The following is an 18,271-nucleotide window of genomic DNA, read 5'->3' as shown; positions in this document are numbered from 1 at the left end:
AATATACGAATTGAGATGTTCTGACTCTGAAAAGATCAAAATGTCAGAGCTGAAAGAAAAGATCAAGGACAGGAAACCTATTTGTTCAATGAGTCTGAGATATCTAGTTTTAGCAGACTCAGTAATCTTGCTAGACTCAGTAATCTTTCCTGACAGAATAGTAAAGTGAGAACAATTTGAGTGTTGGACCCACCAGCCATGAGTTTGAATTCTGGCTTTGCTATATGTTAGGTACATGGCCTTCCAAAAACTATGTAATCTGTCTAATTTCATTTCTTGATCTATAAGATAGGGATGGATAGTAACAGTGCCTACCTCATAGGAAAATGACATCAAATAGAAAGCAGCAGGTATAATTTCTAGAGTGCGCCAATACATTTTATCAATAGTTATATGTAATAGTTTAATAACTAAGATTTCAATACAGTTTTGTTTTCCACTTCCTCCCTTACCCTAATTTTGATCCTAAAATTTCCTGTTTCTAACCATTATCTCTACGTCCCCATCCCCACTACAGAGCAAAGATATTCCTAGAAGATTCCCCTGTCATATAACATAACTTAATTCTAAGAACCCACAATAACTGAGAACCATTTCGTCTAAATGCTAGGTACTTTATTTGGGGGCTTCAGTAATTTGGTCTCTAAAATTATAGTGTAAGAAGCAGGAGCTAATTAGTTATATAATGCATGCTTTCTAATCATATATTTTTCAAGCCAGTGGGCGCTTCATCCAGTGTCCCAGTGCCCACAGGCTGAATTTCTGAAGAGGAACTTGATTCAATAGTATGCCTGCCAATGATGTATTGATAGCAGCAACACCACGAGAGAGCCATCAGTGGCATAGAGATGGCTTTGTCCACAGCAGATGAGGACAGACTCGTGTCCAATGTCAGAAACAGCAGCCTAACCCTCTGCAGCATTATCTGTTAGCTCTAGATCATCAGTGTATGCCGCAAACACTGAAGAGATTTTATCTGCACTTATGAAATACTTGTTATGACCTGAAATTATTCAGCCAATTTTTAAGGCTGGAGATATATTTATCTGAGAGTTACAAGAAATGCCGAAAGTAGATCTCCACATGCTAAATCTCCCTATACTTGTGTTATATATACTGAGTCATTAAATTTCACCTGGCTACGTTGTTCTATATCTGGATTATGGAATAGAATTTAAGGGCAGACCCAATTGGTTAATTATAAAAGTATGGTTGCATTTGCCAGGTCAATTATCTACCTCAAATTGGCCACATTGTTTCTTTCTACTCCCTTATTAACAAGACTTTTAAAGTTATTTTTTTCATTTTAAAATCAGCTTCAACTATCCCAGCATATTACTAAGTGGTTAATGCTTTCCCCAGAAGAGACTAATTCTCCTCTCAAATCGAATTAATCCATTGATTCAGGCTTGTGGATGTTCATTCTTTTAACCATGGGATTAAATATGTATTGTGCAATCATCTGTGGCCATGAGATACTTAGACAATGCTTGAGTGGTTGTCAGGGAAACAATGTGAACATCCAGTTTGCTGCAATAGTGAGCTAAGTGCGTGTGTGTGGGCACACGCACATACACACACACACGCACACACGCAATAGCTGTCAATCAGTTTGTAAAATGTGTGTCAGAGCGATCTTTTTTTTCCGTCTTCAGGGCATTACTAATTATGTGCATATGGATATAATTGTGTGTGTGTGTGTATGTGTATGTGACCACAGATTTCATTTGCATTAAATTCTCATAATGTTTTCTGTTCACAGTGATAATATTATATGTCTTAATGGTATTTTTCACTATAGAGCTCATTGACTCCATTTAATATTCCATGAAGTATATGGCAGGTACTATTATTAAATATATTTATTCTGATGTAATCTCAGCAGACAAATTCACAGACTAAAAGAGACAGGAAGAATGACAATGTATGTGGATTATTTCAGTTAATCGTCCTAACAAGCAACAGTCTTTTGGTATAGTTACTTTTATCTTACACATTGGAAAACCGTATCACCATATCATATAAATGAAGCAACTAGCTATGTGGACACACAAGTATTAGTTATACTGAAGTATTAAGAAGCAAGTACACAAAAATTAACATTTGTGCACAGTTCTTTCTCTGACTCAAACCTTTAAACACCATATTATACATTTCTCCTACAGATTCTGGCTTCTCAGCTTTATTTTCTCTATATTAATCACGATATTCTTCAAATTGGTGAGAATTTAACCATGAAGTTCTAAAAACCAAACCAAGAGCAAAGAATTCTCTGGAAGATTTAAAATATCAACCACCAAAAAATTATTTCTTGATTACTATCTAGATTTGAATCTTCTGATTCTAGTTCTATTTAGGATGACTGTGTCACTGTTTTTTCTGGGAAATTCCTACTCTCTCAAGTTTTAATTGAAGCATAGCCTTCTCTATGAAGCCTTTCCTGATCCCCCGAGGGAAGAAAAAAAAAAGTCCTTTTTCCTCATCTGTGACCCTTGTATCTTGCACATGGCTTCACTGAAACATAAAATAATTTGCAAAATTGTTTTCCTCGTATGTGAAATTCTATGGAGCCTGAGAGACCCTTTTAAAATCTGCACAGCACAGTGATCCTCAAACTTCAGCATCCTTCAGAATCATCTGAGCTGTCATCCAGGGACTCTGATTCACTAGGTCTGGGGTAGGGCCCACACGTGTGCACTTCTAACAAGTTCACAGTTGATATTGCTCTTGCTGGTCTGGCCCACAATTTGAGAGCCACTCATGTGTCATTTGAAACATAAAAACATGTTTAATGAACACCTTGCTTTAGTCCGCTCTTTATTCCTCAGAACAGATTGCTTGTAAGTTTTCCATACGAAGACTGATGACCTAGTGACCGTCAGGTATGAAGCTGATTCCCACACAGAGAGGTTGGAGGATTAGAAGAAATTATAGAAATACATGCCAGGTTTTGTCTTCCTCTCCAATCTTCCTAACCAGTTATCTCAAACTGAGAGTAGGAAGTAGAAAGGCAGACTAATAACTTGGAAAGAAAAAAAGGAGCTTCAGATTTCTGTTTCTCCTGGTTGAGTCTTTAGGTACCTCGATGTGTTTATCAAGAATACAAAACTAATTTCAATTTGCATTATTTTGGTGGGGGGTATTATCACACGCCAGGAATTGGACTTCGATTTTAAGCCTTTTATGGAAACCACTAGATTTAAAATAGTTGTCTGTGCCTACATAAAATCAAAATAATTAATTTGTGTTCTTCATTAAAATAATTTCACATTTTGTATTATAATTGGATTTACAATATAATTTGTATTCTTAAAATGACCAAAATGACTGGTTGGGATATTATTTAGGCTCAGTAGGATGTTGCTGTCCTCACACCTTGAGTTCGGGTCTCGTACAACTCCATACCTTCTTCCATATATTTTTGATGTACCCTGATTCTTCATATTTTTAATCTCCTCTCCTGTTCAAAGTGGTTTTTAGGGAAGGTTCTAATATTACTATGATTTGAACTCACACTGCCTCCCTTGGTATTTGTTGGAAGTTTCGTTCCTCATATATCATTGTTGAATAAATCAAGACTTTTGTACCTGTCAAATATCTGTCAGTAAAGAACTGGGAAACACACAGGTGTACATACACACAAATATATTCTATTTCTAACTCCATACATTTAAGCAGCCCAATATGATATCAGACCTTCCTTGAATCTTGCAAAAGCAACTGGGACAGAGGATTTATAATCAGTTATTATAGCACAAACATTGCTTTTGTGTCTGCTACTTACTTCTCTGTCCTTCACAATGAAGGAATATAATCAGAATCATTAACTCCAATTTGGAAGATGCATTTTTGGCTGCCTGAGCCACAGAAGCCACCAAATCTGCCATCTAGGAGGATGGATGACAATGTAGTCGCTGGATAACACCTATGATGAGACACTCACTATTCTTCAAGGCTTTCCAATCTGCAGTCAATAATTAATTCTAGAAATATCTTTCTTTTAATATTATAAAGTTTGCTCCTCCATGAATTCCAGTTCTACTTTACAGAAATACATTTAACATTTATATGCCCCCAAAACTACCTTTTAAGAGACATCGCTATTAATCAATCACTTTTAGAATGACCCCACATGACCCTAATATGCCTATAGGGCAAAAGGTCATAATTTAATTGTTCATGGAAATGAGAATTTTTGATCAGGTGCTTAAATGATAGTTATGATAATATCCTGTGATTACTCCTGAAATAAATCAAGAGAAAGAAGCCGATGTACTAAACACCAAAAAAAGATCCAAACATCAATTTTTTAAAAATATTTTTTTTATTTATTTGACAGAGATAGAGACAGCCAGCGAGAGAGGGAACACAAGCAGGGGGAGTGGGAGAGGAAGAAGCAGGCTCCCACGAGAGCAGTGAGCCTGATGTGGGGCTCGATCCCATAATGCTGGGATCACGCCCTGAGCCGAAGGCAGACGCTTAAGGACTGAGCCACTCAGGCGCCCCCAAACATCAATTTTTTCAGTTGTCTTGCACCAACTCAGTTTTTGGTACGTGATCTGAATTGGCTTGCTTTATAATGGGGTGTCAAGAATTAAAGTTTGGTGCCCTTCAAAATGAACCCAGAGTTTAATGCCCAAGAACCTAATAGGCCCAGATGAGCATAAATGCCATCTATTGCTATTTACTGAATTTATTATATGTCATGGAAACTGAGCAACTTCATCAGGTTTTCATAACTTTGTACGACAGAAGGATCTCTCAATCACAGAAGTAGTGCCATTTTGCACTGGATGATCCTTTGTTTGGGGGATCTGTCCTTTGCATTGTAAGATGTTTGGTGTGTCACTGGCCTCCATCCACTAGGTGCCAGTAGCACCTTTCCAGTTGTAACAACTAAAAATGTTTCCGAAGATCAGTAATCTTGCTCTGAGAAGGCAAAATTGTCCTATCTGAGAAATACCATGTTAAAGAATGATGTGTCTTCTTGTTTTTTCATCTCAGAAAGCTTCCAGATGCTTTTTATAATTTATACATTCTTTCCCTGGGACTCTTTAGGATGTATATGTCAGAATTTCTCTCAGAAGAAAAAAATAATAATATTCCAGCCTTAGGCTATTCCAATACAGAAAATGACAAAAAAGTTATATACAAATTGCCAAAATAAAACTATGAATTTGAAAATAATCAGATTTAGTATATCTCCTTATTCTTCATCCACCTCAAAATGTAATAAAATTTAATTTGATGATACAGTTTAAAAGAAATGTTACTTATGTAGCCCCTTACGTAAGCCCTTAAATAAGCCAACCATAGTTGGGAAAAATATTTTTGATGGCATAAATTAATGAACAGCTCAGAAAGTGCCAAGAATAGGTTTCTTCATAATGATCTACACTGTATATCACACACAATTGTTATTATCATTATCAAATAATAGACTACATCTTTTTCCTGTTGTGTAGTTTAGTGAGATGGGGGACACCACAAAGAGAAAGGGGAGGGCCACTCATGTACAACCAGTGTGTGTCACTAGACTTGGCTAAGATTTTTCAAATCAAGGCTGCATTACTGGCCTCAAAGGCCATCAGCTGTAACCCAAAACCATGATCTGAACAACCTCTTCTAGTTCCCATTCTTGTACCTTCTCATTGACTTTTCTCATCTTCACTGTTTATGAATCATTAAACACAGGGTGAGGGTTTATAAATGTCATTTCGGAAATAAGATTGGTTAATGAATATAATTTGAAGGATGTCCAGTGATTACGGAGATTTTTTTTTTTTAAAGAAAAAATAGATAAAACAACATGATATACATGTCGGGAACCCTACATGATATATGAGCTGGGAACCTTGATCTTTCTAAGAATGTATTTGTTTTGGTTCCTCAGGGAATCTCCTAATCTTCTTCTGTGGCTCCTTTATTAACTACAAATTTGTATTTTTGACTAATGTAAGAATACAGACCACTGTGTAGGTAAAAGATATCCGCACCCCAGATATACACGCAAACATACGCACATAGACATTGATATGCTCAGACTGTCCCTGCTTTCGTCTCTGGGTGCTAAGGAATGCTTGCAGACTCCCCTGCTCACTTTAAAGTCCGTAACTTCATCAAGCCCGTGCATACCGAGCCCTGAGCTACAGCATCTGGCTGCAAAGCTGTTTAATCTCTCTGGGAGTTTATTGGTTTAAATCCATGACTAACAATCATATAAAAAATATGGCAAAACCAGATGTCTTTAAGCTCCTATAGTTTTTTGAAGCTGGAGTACTTTTCTCTCCACTTTCTTTCGTTTTCTTACACTCCAAAGAAATTCAAACTGATTTCTTCTCTGTTCTGCTCTACTCTTCTTCTTGTTTCCATATAAAAGCACCAGGGAATCAGATCTACAAGATATGTACTCAGTTTCTTGACCTGGAAAACTTCTAAAAAGTTACTGTGCTTGAGGCTGTGGCTACAGCCCCATTTCAGCCTCAAAAGGGCTGCCAAGAGGGGTTATCATGAGTGGGTATTATATTATTTGTCTCGGTTTTTTGAGTCTTTTAAACCATGTGTCTACAGATAAAGTGTATTTGTGAAAATGGATCTGCAAAGTAAAAATGACAAAACACAACCTTAATTATCCTTATCACACAAGCAATAATGACTTGGTTCATATCTCTCTTTCCTGTGTAAGAGTATTATTTAATAACAGTACTGGTTATACTCAACAGTCTTCCAGGACTGTCCTAAAAACATTAAATAAATCTAATCATTCAAGTTTAAGTGGCACTCAGATAATTACTTTTATTGTCCCTATTTTAAAAGGAGCTGAAGCACCTAGAGATTAAGGGATTTGACTAATGTTCATAGGTAGGGAGTAAAGAATGGGACTTGAAACCAGCCTTCCAGATTCTAAGATTATACACTTAACTCTCATGTTAGTCTGCCTATCTACTCCCAACAGTTGGTCAGGAACTGTCTGTCTGTCTCTATGCATACATGTGTGTCTGTCTATGTGTGTTGTTATGCATGGTCAAATGAGAGATCAGAACTATTCCAGAACTTTGCATAACTGCGGCATGGTCACAAGAAAACATTTTGTCTTCAAACATTTAAACTTCATTAGAGCCTGCTGCATATTTGATTTTTCACAACCACCTGGTCCTAGTTTGGGGATGTGCTACAGAATGTCATATCGTGGCAAAAACTACTGCATTTTACCAATGTGGATATGCTACTCGTAAGAAAAAGACTAAGTTATTAATCTAATTTTGCAGGCTATACTCATTTCATCCAAATACCAAGTAGTGTCAGTGAGGGTTTGTTGGTTTGTACTTTGTCATTATTTTTCTCTAGCTGTTAAAGACATGGTTCATTTTCCAAGTTGGTTCAACCCCCCAAATACCTCAAACCTTGCCTCTTTGGAGTGGATTACCTCTATTTTATTTATAGAGTACTTCAGTGGATTGCTGCTGTTGAGGAAGGGGTATTGGAATTTGTTTGCCATTGTCATTTTCCACTTTTAAGATGATGTGTTGGTAATAAAATAAAAAGTGTGTTACCATGTATGGCTACAGAGACCTTAAGTTAATATTCAATAACTCCGTCAGCTATATGCCTTAGAAACTCATCTGTTACTTGATGCTATCACCAGAAAATTAATTTTGTTCTGATTGAGGTATAATTGACATGAAACATGATATTAGTTTCAGGTATACGACATAATGATTTGATGCTTGTATACACTGCAAAATGATCACCACAATAACTCTAGTCCCCAACGATCTCCATACAAAAAACAAAAACAAACAAGCCAACAAACAAAACCAAAAAACACGTTTGTTTGTTTTTTTCTTGTGATGAGAACTTTTGGAATTTATTCTCTTGGCAACTTCCAAATATGCACTACAATATTGTTGACTATAGTTACCATGCTGTACATTATATCTCCATGACTTCTTTGTTTTATAACTGGAAGTTTGTACCTTTTGACCTCGTTCACATGTTTTGCCCACATCCCAACCCCCTACCCCCCTAGAAATCACCAGTCTGCTCTCTGTATCCATGAGTTTGGTTTTATTTTGTTAGTTTATTTTGCTTTCTACATTCCAAATATAACTGAAATCATAGAGTGTTTATCTTTCTCTGTCCAGCCTATTTCACCTAGCATAATTCTCTCAGGGTTCTTTCATGTGTCACAAATGGCAAGATTTCATTCTTTTTTATGGCTGAGTAGTATTCCATTATAAATATGTTTACCGTATCTTCTTCATCCATTCATCCAATGATGGACAGTTAGGTTGTTTCCATAACTTGGCTATTGTAAATAATGCTGAATTGAAGATAGAGGTACAATATTTTTTATATTGATTTTTCAAAACTGTTTTTGTTGTCTTTGTATAAATGCCTAGGAGAATTGCTAGAGCATGTGGTAGTTCTGTTTTTAGTCTTTTGAGGAAAGTCCATATTGGTTTCCATAATGGCTGTACCAATTTACATTCACACCAACATTGTATGAGGATTCCCTTTTCTCTACATCCTCACCAACATTTGTTATTTCTTGTCTTTTTGATAATAGCTATTCCAACAGGGATGAGTTGATATACCAATGTGGTTTTGATTTGCATTTCTCTGATGATTAGTGATGTTGAGCATATTTTCATGTGTCTTTTGGCCATCTCTGTGTCTTCTTTGGAGAAATCTCTATTCAGATCCTCTGTCCACTTCTTAATCAGTTTTTTTTTTCCCTATTGAGTTGTATGAGTTCTTTACATACTGTGGATATTAACACCTTGTCAGATACATGATTTGTAAATATGTTCTCCCATTCAGAAGGTTGCCTTTTCAAATTGTTGATGATTTTATTTGTTGTGTAGATCTTTAGTTTGATCTATTTCCATTTTTTTTCTCCTTTTGTTGCCTTTGCTTTTGGAGTCAGATCAAAAAAATTATTGCCAAGACCAATGCCAAGGAACAAATTGTCTATATTTTCTTCTAGGAGTTTTATGGTTTTCAGTTCTTATATTCAAATCTTTATTCCATTTTGAGGTAATTCTTGTGTATGGTTTGTGATAGTTTAGTTTCTTTTGCATGTAGCTGTCAAGTTTCCCAGCATCATTTATTGAAAAGACTGTCCTTTCTCCATTATATATTCTAATCTCCTTTTTCATAAGTTAAATTACTATATCATCGGGTTACTTCTGGAATCTCAGTTCCATTTCATTGATCAATGTGTCTGTTTTTATGCTAGTATAAAACTGTTTTGATTACCATAGCTTTGCAATATAGTTTTAGAGCATGATGCCTCCGGCTTTATTTTTCTTTCTCAGGATTGCTTTTGTTATCTGGGGTCTCTTGCGCTTCCATACAAATTTTAGGATTGTTTGTTCTACTATTATGAAAAAATACCACTGGAATTTTTTGGGAAACATGTATTCTGTCCTATAAGCACCTGAAACTTAGAAAAGATTGCATTGAATCTGTAGATTACTTTGGGTAGTATGAACATTTTAACAATAGTCTTCCAATCCATGAGCATGGAATACCTTTCCATTTATTTGTGTCTTCTTCAATTTCTTTCATCAATATCATATAGTTTCCAGTGTGTAGGTCTTTCAATTCCTTGGTTAAATTTACTCCAGGTATCTGATTCTTTTTGATGCAATTTTAAATGGGATTGATTTCTTTATTTCTATTTCTAATAATTTGTTGTTAGTGTATAGAAATACAACATATTTTTCTATATTGATTTTGTACTCTGCAACTTTATTGAATATATTTAGTAGTTCTAACAGTTTTTTTTTTTTTTTTTGGTGACGTCTTTAGGGCTTTCTATATATAAAATCAGGTTGTTTAAACGTAGTTTAAACATTTTAACTTCTTCCTTTCCAATTTGAATGCCTTTTATAATTTATATATTTTATATTTTTATATTGTCCTATTCCTGATTTTAGAGGAAAAGCTTTCAGTATTTAACCATTGAGTATGAGGTTAGCTTTGGACTTGGCATGTATGACCTTTATTATGTTGAGGTACATTCCCTCTATATCCACTTTGTTTAGAATTTTTATCATAAATTAATGTTGAATGTTATCAAATGCCTTTTCTGAATCTATCAAGATGATTATATTATTTTTATTCCTTACTTCGTTAATGTGGTGTAACACCTTGACTGAGTTGAAGATATTGACCCATCCTTGCATCCTTGGAATAAATCCCATCTGATCATGTCATATGACCATTTTAATGTATTATTGAGTTTGGTTTGTTAATATTTTGTTAAGGATTTTTATATCTGTGTTCATCAGAGATATTTGCCTATAGCTTTTTTTTTTTTATAATGTCAAAGATGGTGTCCCTTGGTCTGTGTTCCTGAGAGCACCTCTGTATCCTCTAGATGTGTGGCAAACCTGAAGTCTACCCCTCAGGGTGAAAATCCAGGGCAAGTAAATAGGTCTTTTTCACAGCAAACCTGCAGGTGTGTTTCAGTCTGCTGTCTGTGCAGTGTACCAGAAACTTCTGTTAAAAATGGAAAATATCTTAGGAATCTCAGGGGATCCGTAGAGATAATTCTTATAATTTTTTAAATTAACATAAAAAGAAGATAAAGAATTTAAAGTAAGCTTGCCAGCTATGTGACTTTAAGACATTTGCTCAGCCTCCTTACACTTCAGGTTTTCTGATTTATAAAATGAGGAAATTGTAGAAGTGATCTTAAAGTATTTGGGGTTCTATTTTCCTTCCATTAATAAATTCAAAGGATGTTGAAATTTATCACCAGATGATAAATGAGACAACTAGAGAGGTAAATATATTATCCTAATCTGATTAATAGTACAGTAGCATTTTGTACAGGATGGAGAGAATTTTGGAGAGATTTAGCAAATTTCCTCCTTTCTGATGTTCCTTCTTTCTGCTATGCTTGCTGGGTATGAAATGAACTCCCGCTAAAAAGAATGTCTGAAATTTCAGAGTAAAATATGATAAGAATGTACAAAAACTTGATTAAGAAATCTCAAATTTTCTCCAGATCTTTGTTTTTGTTTTGTTTTTAATAATATACCTTTTTTCCTGACACATATTAAGCATTCAGTAAGTTATAGATATTAAATATTTTTATGATATAAATTTTTATGAGGAAACTTGAGTCAAAAAGAAATAAGAGATTAATTCCATTAAAGAGTAAGTAATTTGAGTACAGGCATTAAAACTATTTTTTATCCACATCTGTATCTTCAGAATCTAACATGGTATCATGAATGCATATTGAATGAATGAATAAGACTAATGCTACCCCTGAGAGTCAGGAAAGGCATGATAATAACAACCATAACAGCCACTACTGCCACTACAACCACAAATATTTATTTAGTAACTCTTGTGTGTATTAAGCACTTTTCAACCATTATCACAAAACTATTGTATTATTCTCATTCCCATCAGCTATGAATGAGAATTATTCTTGGTCCACCTTTTTGCCAATTCTTACTGCTATTAAACTTTTTAACTTTTGGTAATCTTATGAAGATTTATATATCTATATACCTATATATAGATATATATATCCTTTTGATTTCATTTACATTATGTTGGGTGCTAATTATTACAACATCTTTCATAAATTTATTAGTTATTTAGATATTTTTCTTATGGAAAGAGCCAATTGAATTAATTATCCATTTCCAATTGAGTCTTTTTATCTGTTGATTTGCAAAAGTTTTTATTATATTCTGCATATTAATCCTTTGCTGATTTATGTGTTGAAAATGTCTTCCCTCATTTCAATACCTGATTTTCACTCTCTATATTTATATGAAAAGAATATTTTCATTTAATTATTTCTAATTATTAAATTCATCAAGATTTCCTTTATGGTTAATGCTTCTTGTGACTAGTTTAATGAGATATCATTCCCTACCCCCAAAGTCATGAAAATGTTTTTCTATATTATGTTACATATGCTTTAACATTCTGCTTTTCAAATGGAAGTCTCTATTTATGTGAAATTGATTCTATTATATGATATGAGGTAGACATTAATATTTAACTTTGTCCTATAGGGGCACCCAACTGTCTTTGCAATTTTTTAATTGGAAACAACACACATGTGGTTGGGAAGAATAGGACACCACTGCTAGACATAGCAGTCCTCAATTCACAGATAATAGTTGCACATCTACTATACTGGGCATTATTGGCTAGGCTATTCAAACTACTAAAATAATAAAAAAAAAAATCCCAAGTTCTCTAGCTTAAAAACAATCCATTATGGATCAACAAGCAGTCTCTGCTAGAATTGGTCAAATGCCCCTACGCAATCACTCAGAGGCCAGATATTCAATCCTACCATATGATCAGAAGGTCAGAAATGTTTGACAAATAGGTATAATGAAAATAGTCTGCTTTGCTGGTCATGATATATACAGCTTACTATCCCTCCTACCAGCAACATATTACTCTCCTTCTCCCCAAGGGAGGCAATTAAAAAAATCTCATCCAGACTTATGCCATCAAGCTCAAACTCCAGGAGCACCTGGGTGGCGCAGTCGTTAAGCATCTACCTTCCGCTCAGGGCGTGATCCCAGCGTTCTGGGATCAAGCCTCACATCAGGCTCCTCCACTAGGAGCCTGCTTCTTCCTCTCCCACTCCCCCTGCTTGTGTTCCCTCTCTCGCTAGCTGTCTCTGTCAAATAAATAAATAAAATCTTAAAAAAAAAAAAGCTCAAACTCCAGAATTACTTGTAATGGTAGGCTGGATGCCTCCCCTCCCTACTCCACTCTTCTCCTGCTCACCAAATAATATCCCTGCCCTAACCTGTGAACATGTTATGCTACATTGTAGAAGAGATTTGCAGATGTAATTAAGATTGTAAGATTAACACAGCACCCCCACCTGCACCCCACCCTGCATGTAACAGGTCTGCTGATCATAGAGTACTCTAAAGTGTCAGCTTCAGTTCTAGTGGAAATAGGAGCAGGCTTTCATTTATATAAATACAAATATACATATAAATATATGTATATATATTTCATTTGTATAATATTTTAACATATTTTGGCATTTCATATAAAAATATTTTTATATATTATTTACATATTATATATTTATCTATTTTTTATATTTTCTTTTCTTTTTTTTTTTCTTTTTTCTTTGGTATCAGGCTTACAGTTTCTGTTCATTTGTTGGTTTGTTTGTTTCTTTTTCTCTTTTTTAGGATCAGGCTTCCCTTTTTCCTTCTTTCTTATTCTTTGGAATCAGGGTTATAGTTTTTTGTTTGTCTGTTTGTTTGCTTTTTTGTTCCTTTCCCTGGTCTCTTTTCTTGAGTCAGGCCCTTTTTGTTGTTGTTGTTAAATGAGGCTTAACTTAACAAACAAATCAAAGCACACTAGTTAAAGGTCCAAACACTCCCCACTGCAAGCAATGAGGAAGTCTGTAGAGGACTGATCTGTGGGAAAGAGCAGCCAAAACACAACAGCAGAGTGCAAACAAGACATAGAAGACACCAGAGAAACCCTGGCTGGTGAGATAAAAGACCTAAAAACTAGTGAGACTGAAATAAATTTTTAAAAAATGCTATAACTGAGATGCAAAACAGACTGGATGTAATCACACTGAAGATGGAAGAAGTAGAGGATTTAATAGGTGACAAAGAAGATAAAATTACAGAAAATAATGAAGCTGAAAAGAAGAGGGAGTGAAAACTATTAGATCACGAATATAGACTTAGGAAACTCAGCAATTCCACAAAGTGCCATAATATCTGTATGATAGGAGTCCCAGAAGAAGAAGAGTGGAGAAAAGGGGCAAAGGTTTGTTTGAACAAATTATAGCTGAGAACCTAATCTGGGGAAGGAAACAGGTATTCAAATCCAAGAGACACAGAGAACTTCCCTCAAAATCGACAAAAACAGGTCAACACCAAGGCATATCATAGTGAAACTTGCAAAATACAAAGATAAAGAGAGGATTCTGAAAGCTAGGGATGAAAGGTCCTTAACCTAGAAAGGTAGACACATAAGGTTAGCAGCAGACCTGTCCCCAGAAACTTGGCAGGCCAGAAAAAGTGGCATGATATATTCAGTTAGCTAAATGGGAAAAATATACAGCCAAGAATATTCTATGTAGCAAGGCTGTCATTCAGAATAGAAGGAGAAAGAAGAAGTTTCTAAGACAAGCAGAAACAAAAGGAGTCGTGAACACTAAACCAGCTCTGCAAGAAATACTAAAGGGAACCCTCTGAGTGGGAAAGAGAGCCCAAAAGCAACAGACTAGAGGAACAGAGACCATCTACAGGAACAGTGACATTACAGGTAATATAATGGCACTAAATTCATATCTATCAATAATTACTCTGAATGTAAATGGACTCAATGCTCCAATCAAAAGACGTAGGGTATCAGAATGGATAAAAAAGCAAGACCCAACAATATGCTGCCTACAAAAGACACATTTTAGATCTAAAGCCACCTCCAGATTGAAAGTGAGGAATCATCTATCATGCTAATGATAATGGACATCAAAAGAAAGCTAGAGTAAAAACTGAGAACTTTTCCCCTAAGGTCAGAAACACAACAGGGATGTCCACTCTCACCACTATTGTTGAACATAGTACTGGAAGTCCTAGCCTCAGCAATCATACAACAAAAAGAAATTAAGGGCATCCAAATCAGGAGGGAAGAAGTCAAACTTTTACTATTTGCAGCCAACATGATACTCTGTAGAAAATCTGAAAGATTCCACCAAAAAATTGCTAGAACTGTTACATGAATTCAGCAAAGTGGCAGAATATAAAATCAACATACAGAAATCCATTGCATTTCTATACACCAGTAATGAAGCAGCAAGAAGAGAAATCAAGGAATCGATCCTATTTACGATTGCACCAGAAATCATAAGATACCTAGGAATAAACCTAACCAAAAAGGTAAAAGAACTGTATGCTGAAAACTATAGAACGCTTATGAAAGAAATTGAAGAAGGCACAAAGAAATGGCAAAACATCTATGCTCATGGATTGGAAGAACAAATATTGTTAAAATGCCTATACTACCCAGTGCAACCTAAACATTCAATGAAATCCCTATCAAAATAACACCAGCATTTTTCACAGAGTTAGAATGAAGAATTTTAAAATTTGTGTGGAACCAGAAAAGACCCCAAATAGCCAAGTAATGTTGGAAAAGAAAAGCAAAGTGGGGGCATCATAATTCCAGACTTCAAGCTGTATTACAAAGCTGTAGTCATCAAGACAGTATGGTACTGGCACAAAAATAAACACATGGATCAATGAAACAGAATAGAGAACCCAGAGATGGACCCACAACTCCATGGTCAACTAATCTTTGACAAAGCAGGAGAGACTATCCAATGGAAAAAAGACAGTCTCTTCCACAAGCGGTGTTGCGAAAACTGGACAGCAACATGCTGAAGAGTGAAACTGGACCACTTTCTTATACCATACACAAAAATAAATTCAAAATGAATGAAAGACTTAAATATAAAACAGGAAACCATCAAAATCCTAGAGGAGAACACAGGCAGCAACCTCTTTGAGCTTGGCCATAGCAACTTCTTACTAGACACATCTCCAAAATCAAGGGGAACAAAAGCAAAAATGAACTATTGGAACCTGATTAAAATAAAAAGCTTCTACATAGTGAAAGAAACAGTCAACAAAACTAAAAGGCAACTGACAGAAGATACTTTCAAATGACACATCAGATAAAGGGTTAGTAACGAAATGTATAAAGAACTTATCAAACTCAACACCCAAAACCTAATAATCCAGTTTAGAAATGGGTAGAAGACATGCATAGACACTTTCTATTCAGGGAAAACATCCAGATGGCTAACAGACACATGAAAAGATGCTCAGTATCACTCATCATCAGGGAAATACAAATCAAAACCGCAATGAGATACCACCCCACACCAGTCAGAATAGCTAAAATTAACAGCTCAGGAAACAAGAGATGTTAGTGAGAACATGGATAAAAGGGAATCCTTTTGCACTGTTGGTGGGAATGCAAACTAGTGCAGTCACTCTGGAAAACAGTATGGAGGTTCTGCAAAAAGTTGAAAATAGAACCCAGCAATTGCACTATTAGGTATTTATCCAAAGGATACAAAAATGCTGATTCAAAGGGGCACATGCATCCCAATGTTTATAGCAGCGCTATCAAGAATAACCAAATTATGGAAAAAGCCCAAATGTCCATCAACTGATGAATGGATAAAGAAGAAGAAGTGTGTGTGTGCGTGCGCACGCGCGCGCGTGTGTAATGGAATATTACTTGGTGATTAAAAAGAATAAAATCTTGCCATTTGCAACAACATAGATGGAACTAGAGTGTATTATGCTAAGCAAAATAAGTCAATCAGAGAAAGACAAATATCTTATGATTTCACTCATATGTGGAATTTAAGAAACAAAACAGAGGAATATAGGGGAAGGGAAGGAAAACTAAAATAAGATAAAAACAGAGAGGGAGGAAACCATAAGAGACTGTTAACTGTGGAGACAAAGTGAGGGTTGCTAGAGGGGAGGTGGGTGGATTGGGCTAGATGAGTGACAGACATTACGGAGGGAACGTGTTGGGTTGAGCACTGGGTGTTGTAGGTGGGTAACGAATTGCTGGATTCTGCTCCTGAAAACTGTGCTGCACTATATGTTAACTAAATTTAAATTAAAAAATAATAATAGTTTAAAAAATACATCTCAGGAATCTATTTGATCCCATGTCTATTTAATCCATGAGCCGAAGGCCACACCCATGCGTCTTTTCAATATATGCTTCTTAGATTTCTAGATATGCTTCTAAGACATACTTCTATATTTCTGTTTGTTAATCTCACACCTATCCCTACTCCCCTCCCCAAGCCTACCTGGCTGTGAAACCTACGAGCCTGTCAGACGCAAGTAAAAAGCAGTACTTTCCTGAGCCATGTTGTCTAATTGGGAATCTCTACTTTCATTACGTCTTTGTTCTGATCCATTTGTGTTTCAGTATTCTTATAGTACTCTGCATATAGGTCTATCCTAGAACTGATTATATTTTTACACTTCTGTGAGACCATCAGGGCCAGAGGCTTTGTTTGATTCACCTTGTATATTCATTTTTTAGCACATAGCTTTCTTTGCAAATAGTTTTTGGCTCACTGAGGAGATATGAAACTCATGATCGTATCTGAAAGGGTTAATAGGCCCAATGCTTATTTAACTCAGAAGGGCTTCAGTTGCAAAAATGAAAAAGTCCACCATGGTCTATAATCATTTACTCTCTGATTAGGGATTTAGCAATTGGGAGGTTGTAGTAAATGAATTGAACCTTAAAATAATGTATGGTTAGGTTACTTGGGCCAAACCTGCAAATTCTATACCTCTGGATCTAAAGGAAATATTTTTCCCCCAACAGCATTGTGAAGAGTATACAAAATACAGTGTCTAGACCTTTCCTATTAGCAAAGAATCATCTCCTCAACTTTGCAGAGCAGGCAAGGCCAAAGCATATATTACTCCAGCGGGACAAGCTTGAATAGAATTAAGCTGCAGTTTATAACATTGGGAAGTTGCCTACAATTAAAAAAATTAAGACCCAAATTGACAAGTACAGATGCAATATCTATGGAATTTTTAAACTAGAAAGTGAGCAATATAAAAACGAATAATCCTATGCTTCGGTTTCTGGGGGGAAAGTGCCTATAATGTATTTTCTAATTTTTTTCATTGATGTTTTTGTGATCCAGCAAGCAGCACTTCTTATGCAAAAATGAGTGTCTCTATGTCTGAAGGTTGTATTTAGACAAGATTCTTCAAAAAGTCAATGTACAGTGGCAATTAAATATGACTCACTCCACGTTAAAACCTTGCAAAGGATTTGCTAAAATGAGCTTACAAAAGATCCATTTTTAAAAGGTGGGCCTATAAAAACCTGGAATAACAGCAATGAATTGAAAACAAATTTTAATGTTTTTATTTTCAGTTATTTATTACATAATTTTATTTTAAAAACAATTTTTCATCACTTGGAAAATAAACTCTTAATGAGCACTATATACTCTCTCTTGCTACCTTTTAAACCTCATGCTAGGATGATTTTACTAAAACATTTTACCAAAACATTTGACAGCTTTGTTTTACCTCTTGGTGCAGAGTGTGGGCTGGAAGAAGCCCTCTCGATATGTTACTTTGACTTTGTGTTCTTGGGTTTTTTTAAACACAGCTTGATGACCCTTAGTCTTGACAGGTTTGTTTTGAGACCCTTCTTCAACCTTGATATT

The 18,271-nt window shown here is 35.4% G+C and overlaps 1 protein-coding gene across 4 annotated transcripts in view; it reads left to right on the top strand.

Annotated features, from left to right (window-relative positions):
* The window catches only part of LRRC4C (leucine rich repeat containing 4C), a 1,128,307-nt gene that overhangs the window by 893,386 nt on the left and 216,650 nt on the right, over positions 1 to 18,271 (top strand). The gene's annotated exons all lie outside the window — the stretch shown is intronic.

Source organism: Ursus arctos, unplaced genomic scaffold, assembly GCF_023065955.2.
Source record: "Ursus arctos isolate Adak ecotype North America unplaced genomic scaffold, UrsArc2.0 scaffold_23, whole genome shotgun sequence".
Classification (NCBI taxonomy): domain Eukaryota; kingdom Metazoa; phylum Chordata; class Mammalia; order Carnivora; family Ursidae; genus Ursus; species Ursus arctos.
This window is presented reverse-complemented; position numbering and strand designations above follow the sequence as displayed.